Below are 14,737 nucleotides of genomic sequence, written 5' to 3'. Positions count from 1 at the left end.
GCGGAAAATGTAATGAGAATATTCACCTTCGTCAATCTAAGGAATGTACCCTTTTATTGGGAAATTCACTGTGAATTTTCGCCAGCGGTGTCAAGCATACCAGAGGAAGCGGACAAGCCGCTACAGACTTTCTGATACATAACTGCAGTTTGGCTGTTGCCTTTCAAAAATGACGTTGTACGCAAATTTTCAGCTGTTAGCTACGCTTTTGGTTTTGTGCACACTTTGCTGTTTGGTTGAAGGTAATGCCGGTGCAATAATTTGTCAGTAACCGAAATTAGTTTATTTTTAGTTTTGACGTTTCATTTTTTTTAAAAAAAATGGCCCAAAAATCAATGCAAGATAGATTAGACTTTTGCATTTCATAACAAACTAAAGTAATTTTATACTTTGAAGAGCAAGAACCGTGTAAAGATATTTTGTTCAAACAGTTATTTCGACCGAATTGGTTGAGGTTTTTTTGCTTTTAGGATAGCTCAACTCTATCAACTGACGGTGTCACCAGCTATGCGCATACAGTTATATTTTGTGAAATTTCGCACGTCTTCTTCGCTGTTAAAAATGATTCAAACACAGCATGTTTTATTATAGTTCACGACATTTCCACCCCGTCAGAAGAGCACCCGGAAAGACTATCGAGGAAAAATTACAAATCTTGACGTCATGTAATACCAAAAAATAAACAAAATCAAAGGAAAATTTACAAGTTCAATAAATGATTCAAAATTTTACTCTGGGATCAAAATTGTGAATAAAACCCAGCTTGTGTTTTTCCGGACAAAGTAAAGTCATACGTTACCACGAAACTTAAAGTTCTAATGCCTTTGAGGGGTTCCTTTTTACTGTTTCTTATACAACTTTCTCTCAGGGAAAAATCTCTTCCAGCAAGGAAAGGTCAACTTCACCGTGTCATATCCTGACTTGGTCCATTGCAAAACCGTGCAATACCCTCAGGTATTTTCCAGCTCTGGCAATATTAATTCGTGCTCTTGCATCCATCGGCCATGAAAATGAACCCCCCAGTGTTCATGATTCAGCAGTAGCGTGGACCGCCGAAGTGACGCAGAATAATTTCCGCGTCTGTGTGTTGGAATCAGGACTTGGTTCAAATGGATCCATTGTTGTGAACTGGGTTGCGTTTCGTGGAACTCCTTCTGGAGCACTTGACGGCACCGCCTCCTTCAATGCATTCACCAGCGGAACACAGTGTGAACGAGTTGACTTTGCGCAGGTATATGAGCTCCTAATTTATAATAAAGTAAAGAAATCTGAAGTTACTTAGTATTTATTAAACTCAAAGGAGTACTATATCGAGGACGTTTTCCTAGAATTTGCTGTCACTTATGACCATGACATCATCCACTCTACATGCCTTTGCCTGTGGCATGATCCAGCGGTAGAGTTTGCCAAAGATGAAAAGGGGGCTGCTTCACCGTGCAATTTGAACATTTCATGAAACAAGAACAAGAAACAATTTCAACTCGCAATTATGTCATAATTGGCAAATACCCCAAAGCAGTGGTAGCCTTGTCTCAGAGGGAAACAAAGCAGCTTTCAATTTCGATTCTGGGGTAACCTCAATAACTTTGTTAAGTTTCGCTAACAGCTCTCATCTATATTTAAGCCTGGGGTGGAACAAAGTGAAATATAGTTTCTGGACGTTCGTATTTTCTTAAAAGCTGCATTTGTTTTGCTTGATTTAATGTTTGATGACTTTTGCGTCTTAGTAGCAAAAGAATGCAGAGTTGTGTTTTAGCAATACTTGACCTAGTCAATCCTAAGTTGTTATGGTATGTCATATTTGAATGCCGAAAAGTAAGGATTATCATTGTTAATTGAGCCAAGAGCCTTTTTGATTTTAAACGATCTCATTTTCCCTTGAGGGTTTGCACGTCCCTTTATGGGTGTTAAGTTAAGGGAGGGAGTGAGAGGATGCGCCAGAGGTTGAGGAAAGGGGGGAGGGGGGGGGGGGTGTGGGTGGGAGTGGGAGAGGGGTGAGGAAAATGGGGAGAGCGGGACAAAAGAACTATTTAGAAAAAAATTCTTTGGAAAAGCTACTCAAGGTCTTCTTATTCGTTAGATAATTTTTTACTCTATTATCGCGGAGTAAAAAGGATACAAAGACAATTTCATTTCATGGAGCTTTGTTTTCTGTACATAACAATGGAAGACACCTTCCTTGTTAGAATATGAGGGTTGGGAAGTAAAGGATAGGAATCGGGAAGAGTTGCGATTTCTTGTCCGACATGAAAATTGTTAAACGCTTTTCGTAACAATATAAAATAGAGCAGTCCATACTCTTGTAACCCCTTACCAAATCTCTGAAATGTAAACAATTCTATTTCTTCCTTTACAGCGATTTCCTTCTGTTCCAAAAGTGTTAGCCACTGTACGTCACGCTAGGAGCACCAGACCACAGGACGCCATGAACATGTGGATAGAAGAATTACGAGAAGATCATTTCCGAGTCTGTATCCGAGAAGTGAAAACATTTGACGGAAAACATCAGAATCTGCAAGTGGCTAGTTCCTCTTTCATGCTAATGCACACGTGACTTCTTTATACTCAACTATTCCCAATATTAAGTTTGTATTGCGAATTTTAATTCGGTGTATGAGTGAAATTTAGTATCCTTCATGGGAAAACGGCAAACACTTTGTCCTTGAGTTTAAATCCGTGTCTATTCGGCCACGAAACAGTCCATTATGACAAATAGAAAACATTATTGGACAGCAAAACATATGTAGCCAAGGCTACAAAACAGTGAATGTTGTCGATCTGTCGGACGGAGATATGGATTAGCCAAAAAGATCATTATTGAATTTAAAGTTATACGGCATACTTCAGCGGAGGAAAGATAGACGCAAGAGGAATATAATACGACTTGCTTAAGCGGATTGACCACTGCTGAAGTATTACTGTTGCTGGAGTTACTGATTAGTACTGTGGAGTCGATTCACTAGTTCATGGAGATGAAACATCCTTTCACCATTAGCCTGTCTGGTTGACAAAGAAAAGGAATCTCCCACCCTTTCCTTTTAATTTGTTTATTTATTTATTATTTAATTTTATTCTTTACCACGCAGGCTAGTTCAAATTTAAACTATACCAGATCAAAAGGAAAGCGTTAGACAGATTTTTTTTTCGTGTTCGCGATCTTTAGCAAGAGATTATCAGTACCATTTGATTAACTAAACAATTTTTTTTGATTTTCTCTTTCAGGACTGGTTGGCTTTTTCACAGGGAATTGCTCAGTTGACTTTCCAAGGAAAACTCCAGTTCGAAAATGGTGGCGCTCCCTTAGAACAAGACAGGGCCGTACCTAGGATTTTTTGTCTGTGGGGGCAAACTCCGCACACCCTTCACAGGGGTCTACCGTATGTAGACAGGGTTTCTAGTTGAACATTAATTTTGTTTTCACTCCTACACAGAAAGTTGCCTCTACGACGTTTAGAGAAAAAAAACACACCGAAGCTTTTTTTTTTTAATTGCCATGACTTCTTATGGAGTTAACATCTTGTTTAGCTTGAAGTAAATATTGTTTCTCATTTTAAAACACAGTCATTACACTGCTGTAAACAAAGGGAGAAAATCACTGAGCTTCCACAATACAAACGCACTATATCAGTGGAGCGAAGCATTTGCAAAAACACAGTCGTTATTTAAATACAATTCAAGCCTTTTCAGTATTGCTGTGACACGTTGCATAGCTCTATAACACGCTACAACGATTACTAGAGAACCAAAAAACCAAATAGCCGTGCCAAGAAACACAACTCCTTGTGACAAACACTAATAGTCGGGCCCGGCATTCCAACAATTACAGAATGAAGCTCATTGCATGATACAGGCAATGATTAATTTCTGTCCTAACATTACACAAATCTCAACAAGAAAGGCAGTTAAAACTATCAAGCACTTAAAAGATCCAAGCCAAACCCAGCTGAAATGCCCTATGTGGCATAAAAACACCGTCGTCGAACACGCGGAATAAGAGATCATATTCAAAAGGAAGAGAATTTGTTACAGCGAGTTATAGCTTTTTCTGCGCGCCTAATTTACACCTACTTTTGTTGTATTTGTTTGTGCTACATCTTTCATACCTTTCGCCCCCACACCTTTAAAGATGATTATGTATGTAAAGAGCCTTTCTGACACTCCTTTTACCCTTTTTAAGCCAGTTTTCTTTGCATAAGTTTTTAGTGTGCGCGTCATTTTCAGTGTTGTAAAGTTGTGTTTCGCCGTTTTTATGTTAGTCGTTCGTTTTCTATTGTTTCTCAGTTGCTTATTCCATGTCGTTACTTGTAGTATTTTTTAACATCTTTTATTTAATCTTTGTATTTCAAGAATCGTTCTGGTACGGATTTGTTTACCGTCGGGATGTGTTTGGAATGGTGAAGTTTTCGAATAAAGTGATAAAGTAGAGAGCTGAGTGTAATTAGCAGCGGCTACAGAATTCAAAAGAGGAAACTCAAAAATCATTAGGCGCAAATGAGCTGTCGGATGATGAACATGTGATGGTTAAATCCAAACCCGCTACAAATACTTGCGAGCAGGGCAGGCTTTTAAAACCAATTTATCTCTGAAAAAAAATATACTTGTATAACCTAGATTTAAAAAGACTAAAACACGCGCCAGAAAGTGGCGTAGGCTTGTCAGTCTTTATTTACACACCAAATTCTAAACCATAGGCAGCACAAACTGACAAAATCATTATTTTCATAAGAAAACCGGTACTGGCTTTTGCTTCAAAAGATTTTCCAAAATAATTATTTGGAATTCACATTGAAGGAATATTTTTTCAGTCAATTAGTCGATTTTCTTGTGATCAGTGTGATGTTAGAAACAAATTGAGTTTTCCTGGCGGGGGCAGCTGCCCCCTCTGCCCCCGCGCTAGGTACGGCCCTGCAAGACAACTTCGCCTTCTGCAAGGTAATGGTCATTTCTTCTTATTTTGCATTTGCTTTTACGAACTTTTGAAGGCGATAAAAAAGCAAATAAGAGCAGGAAATGAATAAAGAAAAAGTTTCTCACCAACCAACTACCCAGCATAGAGATCCGATTTAGCTCTCGAGCGCTGTTGTTTTCTGGAGATATCAAAAGAGCGATCTGAAAACATTAATGGGGCGCTTATTTCTGTTATGATCTCGCATCGAATATCTGAGACCGTAACTGTAAAAATACCGTGAATGTTCCAAAAAACCTAAAATATAACTTGTACAAATCTCAGTTTCATCACCTTTGCTGTCACCTTTACCACTCGCTACAGTTTTTCATTCCATTTTTCTTTGTGACAGGTGCTTAATTTTACGGAGAAGTTTTATGCTCCTCCCGTTGTCATGGTAACAGTCAATCACCTATACGATAGCACGAACGTGTACTCTGTTAAGCCAGAAAACAACGTCCTTAACACCTGGATAGAGGTTGGTATCATCATTACTAACAAGTAAAATTTCAGTCTATTTAGTAGAAATAAAACATCCTACAGAATCAACGACAGTCACATGAATTTACAACCTTTAAGATTACATGTTAAACCCGGCGGTGTTTCACAAAGCTATTCAAGTCGAGACGTCCCAAGTTTCATGAAATACAATTACAGTCAACTCTTTCCTAGCGACCTCTTCTCGTGAGCGACCACTTCCTGTAAGCGACCCCTTCATAAACAACCGTTTTGTTTCTCAGTTAAATACTGTTTCAAGAGCTCTCTCGTAAGCGACCCCCACTCAAATTTCTTAAGCACATTTTCTTTTTTTTTCTGTTTCCGGTAAGCGACTACCCAACATAATCACGTATAGTCATGATCGTTAGTAAATCATTACTCAGAAGTGAAAAAAATGCGTTTTTTAACGACGCTACCCCGGACTGCTGACAGATAATAACAGTTTACAACATATCTGTAGGTAAACGGGAATTGTTACAGTGATCTGTTCCAAAATGTTATACAAAGTTTCATCAGAAAAATGAATAAACGGGAAAAAATCAAATAAATTTAGTTTCTAATTGCCTAATTTTAGCTGCTAAGGTAATATAGTTATGTAATAGACCCTATGCAAAAATGGATGACATTTTAATATTCTTTAGTCTGCTTTAAAATTAGCCTCACTAACCTCGTTCTTGAGTTCAAAAATCAAAAGAATATTTTACCGTGAACGAGGCTAGTGAGGCTAATTTGAATGCAGACAAAAGAATATTAAAATGTCAGCCATTTTTGCATTAGGTCTATTAATTAATTAATCCAGTATTAGGCTTATTTTGTTGATCTTTCCCGTAAGCGACCACCTCCCGTAAGCGACCACTTTGTCGTGCCCCAAGGGTCGTCGCTTACGAGAGAGTTGACTGTATCTTCCCTTGAAACCTTACAGAAAGTTATTGCTCAGAGCATTGATCGCCATCTTACTTATTTGAATTCATTTCTTCTCTTATCACAGGAAACAACAATTTCTTATGTTCGCGTCTGCATAAAAGACTTGGCAGGAATGGATAGCCAACATGATCCGGCCACAGTTGATTACGCAGTTATCGGAGGTAAATAAGTAACATTATATAACAGTTCTTCTTCCTGATATTCTTTGAAGTCACCACGAGCTAAACGAATAGCGCCTTTAATAAATAATAAAAGCACATGTTTGTGTTACTTAAAACACGAAATTAACTATTGGAAATTTCTTATTTTTAGAAAAGTCCTGATTTTGTTAATCCAGTCCTGTTATGAAAGTTAACGGACAAAAATTTCGTTTAGAGTGTGACATAAGGTCAGCTAGAATTTGCGAAAAGCCAACAGAACTAGCAGCTCATCTGGCAGATTTCGGGTATTGGATTCTGTTCCCTAATATTTTGATACTTTGAAAATTCAGCAAAAGAATCTGAATAAATTAAACTGCGTTAGCAATGTTGTAAAACAGAAAACAGCGTCTGAAGTTTTCTCTCTTTTTTTTAAATTATATTCCTTCATTGGGTGAAAAAGTTGAGATGGATAAAATTTGAAAGTTGTTTTAATGCAGAACATGACCCGTATTTAGGTGAGGGACCACGATCGCTTGGCTCCCAAGAAAACAGCAATCTTAAATCTCGTTACAAAACAGCGATTTAATAATGTATTTTATAATTGTTTCGTTCATTTTCTTATTCTTTATGAACCCTCTAAAGTTAGAATACTTATTTTGAGAAAAACAAAACATACAATTCTTTTCATTCTGTGTAACAGATCTTGATCCGTGCATCAATGTTTCCTGTAAATACTTTGCCGTTTGTAAGGCATTTGGTCCCAGGGACGCGCGGTGCATATGTGTGGATAATTGTCCGTCGTATGAAGAGCCTGTGTGTTCCTCTAATGGTACCACATATGACAATGTGTGTGTGTTCCAGCGAGAAATGTGCCATCTGAGAGCAAACTTTACAGTCTATCATCCGGGTGATTGTACAGGTAATATCACAGATTTCACTTCTTCTCCATAGAGGTAGATACTGATTTTAAACAAACATAACTGTGGAAAGTAACAGTTACACGGTATTTCAGTGTCCACTCTCAATGTCACCCAGATGGAGATGGTCAAGGAATTCAAACATCTTGGCGCCTACATGTCATCCAGCGAGCAGGAGATGAAATACAAGAAAGCTCAATCTCGGACAGCTCTGTACATGTATAAAATGAAAAAGATATGGAACGATTGACCCAACACATCACCTGAAGTACTCCGTTATTTGTTGCTGTCATCGAGTCTTACCCTCTCTGTGGAAGGGAGACAAACCAATCGAATTAATGTGAAGATTGGAACACCTCCCGTATTGGTTACACCAACTTGAATCCTTTTCAACTGTTTTACGCCAACAAATCTGATAACAGTGTGCAGTGGTTACCGCGTCTGCCGTTATATCTAAAGTTTGGTGGTTAGAGGCCTTAAGACTCTATCTTAGAACAATTCTCCCTGTTTCTCCTCTTTACCCTGGTGTATAAATTAATGCTAGCGACACGCTGTCCATGCCGAAGGAAACCCTAGACTAGCAACCTATCCAGGAGGAAGTAACAATAGGTGAGCTCCTTGCTGCTGCATAAACCTGGTTAAGCTCCAATATCGTAGAGCAAGTTTGCCCTTGACACGTCTGATAACAACATGATATGATTGACTTACTGTTATAACTTTTTTTGCAGGATTCCCTTCTCAAAAGGGTCGCCATCGCCTCCACCACAATCCAGTTTGGGCTGAAGCGGTTTGTGAACAAGTTCCACTGGCTCCTTACGTCTTTTATCCTGACAAACCGGTTCACATACAGGTTTCTGTCAATCATGTGAACTTCTCAGATCCCGGATATGTCCACGAAGCAGTGGTTGCCTGGGTTGAGGAAATCCTTGAAAAAAATTTTACAGTTTGCGTTACACAGGCTGGGAGAAACGAGAAAAGAAATGGAGAAACATTTGCTACAGTTGACTGGCTTGCATACCAGGGGGCCCCTGACGGGGGAGTGTCTGGTGAAATGGACATGCCGACTTGGTGGACTGGCACTAGTTGTCGTACCGTGTCACTACCCTCGGTAAGAGGCAAATTTCTATTGGTTTATTTTTGAAACGGAGTTTTAAATTTTGATATGTTCTGTTATGGCGACACAAATTCTTGCACTATCTTAGTCAGTTTACTGCAAGTAAACTAGACATAAGGGGAGAAAGTACCGTCAATTAAATCACATTTTTTGCCACAAGTCAGAGACGAGTTTGGTTTAGGGAGAAGAAATTTCCATTTACTTCCTTGATATATAAATAAACACTAATATTGTCGATGAAAATCACGCCTTTTTTTGTTTTCCTTGATTATAGAGCAAGTTTAAGTCGACGCCCACAGTTCTAGTGTCAGCGGAGCATGAAAGGCGTGGTGTGAAGCACGATGCATCTTCTGTGTGGTTAGAAGATATCACGAAAACTTCTTTTAAGATCTGTGTCAGAGAATTACAGAACTTTGATGGAGTTCACCAAAGTATTCATGTTGTAAGTGATTTTAGGTGTTACTCTGTTTATGATTTCCACACGTTCAAAATTCGCGCCAAAACTGAGCCGAAACGCGTTATGTGAAAAATCGCACCCGATTTATATCGGTTGGAAGGTACGGGAAAAAAAATGATGAAAGGAAAACAGTTGTTATTGGAGTTTTTCTTGAGCATGTACTTAATGTTTTCGATCCGTGTATTTCATTTTATCACAAATAGAAATATGCTGTTTGCGATTTATACAGTCTGTAAGGTTGAACTGCTGTTTTTTGTTATGGGTCAAAACCACTGCTCGCCTCGAATAGCTGTAGCTAACTGCGAGTAGTGCTTATCTTCTCTTTGTATGTGTTTAAATCCTTTAATAAACTTGAACTTGAACCTCTGTAGTCTTGCACTGGGTGTTTTCTTCTCTCTTAAACATTTACCTCTTGGCCAGTTGACAAGTGACAACGTGATAACAAACAATGGCTTCTTTGCAGGATTGGATAGCGTTTGAAGAGCTTCATCGACCTCTGTTTAGAGAGCATGGGGCTATATACTTCTCCAATTCGAACAAGCCATCCCGAGATTTCAACTATGCTTTTTGCGAGGTAAGTAGGCCATTATTCTGCTCACGTGTTTGTTACCTTCTCCATCCAACTTTACAATCCATGGCGTCTTTTGGGCGGTTACAGCGTCTTTTATAGGATCGAGACCACCTGCACGTCTGATCGCGCACATATCCACTTATACATTCACGCTTGCAGTCGCACCTACATTTGCGTATGCACACACCCTTACCCACTCATGCAAACAAACTTACCTAATTGCTCACACTCGTTTTCTCGTTCATTTTTTATTCGCTCTCCTACTTACTTTCTATCAGATGCACTTCTTCCCAGTCATGCGTTCTGAACTCTTAATTTAATCAACCAGTCATCTTTCCTTTTCCTTTTTTCTCTCTCCCTTCTAACCTTCCTTCAATGCTCTTTCACTTCTTCTTTTCTTCCTTTCTTTGGTGTTTCATCCTCTAGTTCCCAATGGCTTGATTGATTTTTTTCAATTGTTTATTTCATTCTTTTTTTCTTAATATTCTAATCTTACAAATTTTTTGTTTTACCTTCATGCACAACTAGTTGAGATTTTTTCCCCTTTAGGATGTCGTGTTTAAGAAGCACTACAATGACTATCCAGAAATCTTGGTGTCAGCAAACCATTCAACAAGTGGAGGAAATCTCAATCCTTTGCACAATCCATTTCAGCATGGGCTGAGGTGAGATAACAACCGCATTTGTAAGTCAAATTTAAGCTTCACTCATTTGCAATGTACCCTAAAAAGATGTGGACATAAAATGTCGGGTAATTGTTAAGAGCTCGTTAGGAGAGATCCTTTGTTTGAGAATGGAATTGGTCCTATCTTACTGTTCCATTTTGAACGGGTGACGGTATTATAGGGACGAGAAAGGCCTTGCGATAAACTGGCTTCCTAAATAAGGAATTTTAGTTATCCTTTAGTCACTTTATGCCAACGGGAGCTCATCTACGCCTTGATGGGCAACTTCAGGAACAGAGTTACTCTTAAGTTGTCTCTACCGTTACATCTTACTAATTTCTAAAACATTTTAATTTTTCGTATCATTGCAGTACATAAACAAGACAGGCTTTAGAGCTTGTGTGAAGGAACTGTTTGTGCAACAACATGACCCTCTGTCAGTGTCTTACGCAGTTTTACCAGGTAGGCTCTGAGTCATAGCTAATTATAAAAAGCGCTGGAATTCTTGGTTTGACTACAAATCCATTCTAAAGAGAATGTGAGTAGATGTATCAGATTTGATCTGCTTCTGTATAAAAAAAGTTTCCCAACTCTAATTTTTCTTCTCATGCAATAGTTGTCTTTGAGGACCGAAAATTTTATTCCAACCGGGATAAATTTTAGTTTCCTAAGGAAAAGCTACTGCTTGGGAAGTAAGCCAAATAATGGGTTGGTTCACAGCCTTAATTTTTTTTTTTGGCCTCTTTCTTCCTCTTTCGTAAAATTACTTTTTTGTAGCATTGGTCTATCCTTTAACATTACGGTAACGACAAAAGCGTCGTAGTTTAATTTATTACTTTATTTTTCAAAGACGTCTGTGAACCCGGTTGGAGTTTCTACAATGGCTCCTGTTACTTTACCAGTGAAACATGTGAGACTTGGTCCAATGCAAGTACAACCTGCAGAGCCATGGGAGCTAATCTAGCTGCTATTGAAAGCCAGGAAGAAAACGTATATATCCAGCACAGGCACAATGGCGACAAGGCGTGGATCGGTTTAAATGACATTGCCACAGAAGGATTATTCAGCTGGGTGGATGGATCTCCTGATAAATTTCGCTACTGGGCCCAACACCAACCAAACGACTTTAGGGGGGAGGACTGCGTTCACACCCTGGGGGCAGGACATGGGTACATGTGGAATGACGTGGATTGCTCTGCCTGTCATCAGTACACATGCAAGAAAGGTAATCACAAATTAGTTTCTTTCCTACTAAATGCATTATCCTCCACCACTATACTGAAAGCAATATATATTCTCGAAAGAGATTCTAAAAGAAACAAGAGATAGTATAATTGAATCGGGAAAGGGGGAGGATTAGGATGGAGGGAGGAGACAGACTTCCTAATAAGCTGATTAGACTAGCGGTTCTATTTTTTCTCTTTTTATGTCATGCATAGTAAAAATTAATTTTCTTTGAATTAAATTTCTTAAAAGCAACTTTCAAATATCTTTCTGCTCAGATTATGACGAATGCAGCAGCAATCCATGTTTGAATGGCGGCACCTGTGTGAACGGCAAAAAGAATTTTGCTTGCATCTGCCCTCGGACGCACAAAGGAAAGACATGTGAAGGTAAATATAGAACACAGTTTTCCGATTTTTCTTTCCCTTTTTTTTAGGTCCGATATCACGTCCTTTTTCCTGCACATCCTCAATCGTGGTTTCTCAATTCAGAAAAACAATCCAAAATGACTCAAATGTAATCGAAACCGATCAACAAATGTTAAAATGGGACAAAAATGTAAGTGTTAGGAGGGTAAACTTAAAATTTTTATTAAAAGGTAAGAAATCCAAAGTTTGAACCATGGAAATATCAAGTCATTATACATATATTTTGCCATTTGAGAAAAAGTTTGATGTTGATTGCTTTAACATTAATGACGTTATGAATGTTCAAATTAGTCACAGGTACTTTGTGCTTTGCAGACAATTAATTGTGCTTTCAAAAGGAAATCCATCAATAAAATTCTTTATTGTATTACCTTAAGAAAGCTGAGAAAGTTTGGCCGAGCGATATTTTTATGGTGCAGGGATGAAAACTATTAATTCTTATTATTAGTTGAAGTTAAACGTATTTTTTGCCTTTCAGAGTTTGACGAATGTTCCAGCAATCCCTGTATGAATGGAGGCACTTGTTCTGATGGAAACAATAACTACACATGCGCATGCCCTTCACCGTATTTTGGCAAGCAGTGCCAACGTATGTATAACAAAATGCTTTTAATGATACAAAATATAGATGAGGGATGTTTAGTTCCATTATATATCCGTTAAGACATGATGTTCAATTTTGGGGGGGTGGGGCTGGGGGTGGGGGTGGGGGGACTTAACCCCCGGTCGTAAAGAGGGGATGCCACCCCTTCTAAATGTGAATTTCTTAGCAATATCTATAGGCGCGTCCAAATTTTGATCGGTTTTTTTTGACCAAATTGTTCAGATTTTTTGTGTAAAATTTGCTGCTTTGCAATTATTTTAGAATTTTTATATTGGATATTGCCTTCCATATTACGCCGATCTAACTGGAATTTTAAAATACTCTGTAGCGGTCAGGGAGGCATGCGCATTTGAAGTGAGCATAAAGTATGTAAAACCTCCCTCATACAGCTTTAGAGTAACATCGTATGTCGTCTCAAAATTCTTTTTGACAGATACGGATGTATGTGTATCAAATCCTTGTCTAAATGGAGGAACCTGTATAGATGGAGTGTACAATTTTACTTGTGTTTGTCCGGGGGCTTTTGTCGGGCATCGATGTGAAGGTACGTTGTAGTTTTATGCATAGTGTTACAATTTAAAATTTGCTCGAAGTTTGATAATTTGATATTAATTAAGTTGATAGTTCTCTTACTAGTAATCGGAAGGTCTTAGGTTCGATTACTGGCCCTAGTTGTTCAAAGGCCGGATAACTTTATCCGCTGGATAAGGCACTATTCATGCTCCAAAATATACTTCACGTTAAACGTTGTCCAAGGTTTTCGTACACTTCCAAACTTAACTGTGGTTAGAGTGTGCATATTCACTTGTACAAGAGGAAATACTGAAATCTTTGAACAGATTAAAACTGTCGGATAGTGACTTATCCACAGGATAAAGTTATCCGGCATTTGAACAACTGGAGCTTGATAGGAGCACTCGGATTTCTTTTTTCCCGACCGAGTATGCTTGTGTCACTTTCTAGAGTAATACATCATTCTTAAAGGAGAGGAACTTGGAAAACCTCGGCCAAATGTTTTAAGCTGCAATACATTTCCATTCTGGCCTTCCCGTGGGTACCAATTAAAGAATTCTCAGGAACTCTTTCAAAGTGTCCGTGCGTTCCAGGTCGAATAAGACGGATGAGAAGCGGAGAACCCGAAGAAAAACCCTGGAATTAACATCGAAAAGCGTAGAAGAGTGTCAGGCACTGTAATTTATTTCCCTACTTCGCGAAAATCGATAACCCAATCAGAAATCGAGCGTAATTTCCAGAAAACAATTTAAAGTACTACTAGAATATGGGCGTTATTTGGATCAGTTGGCTATTGGGGGGTTGTCGAATTAGAAGTTGTCATAATTGAGCAACATTTGCGAACTTATCAGTTTAGAAGTTAGTATGAGGCTTTCACTATTTTTATCTCGCTAATTTTCAACTGTTGTTTCTTCCTAAAAAAATGTATCATGTATTTTAACCTAATTATTTCTGCATCTTATTGCGACATCTGAGTCTCTGTTCGTTTTTTCAATTTCTTTTTAAGTTGTTACAAGAGTATCGTGTAAAAATCATCTACAAGCTGGGCACACCTCAAGTGGAACATACTCTTTGAAAGTCAACGGTCATTTGTTACAGGTTAGTTTATATTCTCTCTGTTTCTTCAACGTTTTCAATGTTAATATTGATCAAGTACCAAAATCACTATCTTCTAGTCATTCATAGGTCCAAGATTATCAAGAGGATACATTTATATTTTAAAAGCTCTGCTATTTTACATAAGCAATAATTAGTGACTATTCATGTGTAATGTCGGATGTTTGAATTAGGCATTCGTAGACCAAAAACCAATTTCTCGAAACTATTTGGTTGTTAGCGTGTCTTACTGAACATTCATTTCGAGAATTTAAATTAATGTCCCATGAAACTTGGGTTAAAATATAATCAATGTACTTATGATTAGACAAGTTTTATTGGTCAATGCACTTGAATGAGTTACTATATCCCAATTACGTCCTGAATGAATCATACTTTGTCATAATTCGAACGAACAATTACGTCCTTCGTGATTCATAATGTGTCATAATTCGAACGAATTAGGACACTCGATGGCGGATTAATTTGTAACTTGCCGATCTCAGATTGTAGCTCGAGCTCAAAGCATGGATCGCGAACTTTCTTCCTTTACTTTTTCTCTTTTCCGTTGTTCCGTTACTCGGAAATAATAGATATCGGTTTAGATACGTAACAAAGTAAGCTAGGCGAGGTTGGCACTTG

At 38.3% G+C, this 14,737-nt stretch overlaps 1 pseudogene across 1 annotated transcript in view; it reads left to right on the top strand.

Annotated features, from left to right (window-relative positions):
* Positions 1 to 14,737, top strand: part of LOC146467606 (uncharacterized) — a 17,513-nt pseudogene continuing 2,776 nt past the window's right edge. The window contains exons 1-18 of the transcript XR_014867688.1: positions 1 to 242; positions 869 to 1,231; positions 2,357 to 2,521; positions 3,223 to 3,334; positions 4,913 to 4,932; positions 5,298 to 5,423; positions 6,432 to 6,528; positions 7,208 to 7,426; positions 8,153 to 8,532; positions 8,813 to 8,980; positions 9,459 to 9,569; positions 10,116 to 10,231; positions 10,603 to 10,693; positions 11,082 to 11,456; positions 11,734 to 11,844; positions 12,362 to 12,472; positions 12,921 to 13,031; positions 14,007 to 14,098. The product of XR_014867688.1 is annotated as an uncharacterized LOC146467606 (transcript). The remainder of the gene's footprint in view (positions 243 to 868; positions 1,232 to 2,356; positions 2,522 to 3,222; positions 3,335 to 4,912; positions 4,933 to 5,297; positions 5,424 to 6,431; positions 6,529 to 7,207; positions 7,427 to 8,152; positions 8,533 to 8,812; positions 8,981 to 9,458; positions 9,570 to 10,115; positions 10,232 to 10,602; positions 10,694 to 11,081; positions 11,457 to 11,733; positions 11,845 to 12,361; positions 12,473 to 12,920; positions 13,032 to 14,006; positions 14,099 to 14,737) is intronic.

This window comes from Pavona decussata, unplaced genomic scaffold (assembly GCF_977016875.1).
Source record: "Pavona decussata unplaced genomic scaffold, jaPavDecu1.1 SCAFFOLD_134, whole genome shotgun sequence".
Classification (NCBI taxonomy): Eukaryota; Metazoa; Cnidaria; class Anthozoa; order Scleractinia; family Agariciidae; genus Pavona; species Pavona decussata.
The sequence above is the reverse complement of the archived record's forward strand: the minus strand, read 5'-3'. Positions and strand labels throughout refer to the sequence as shown.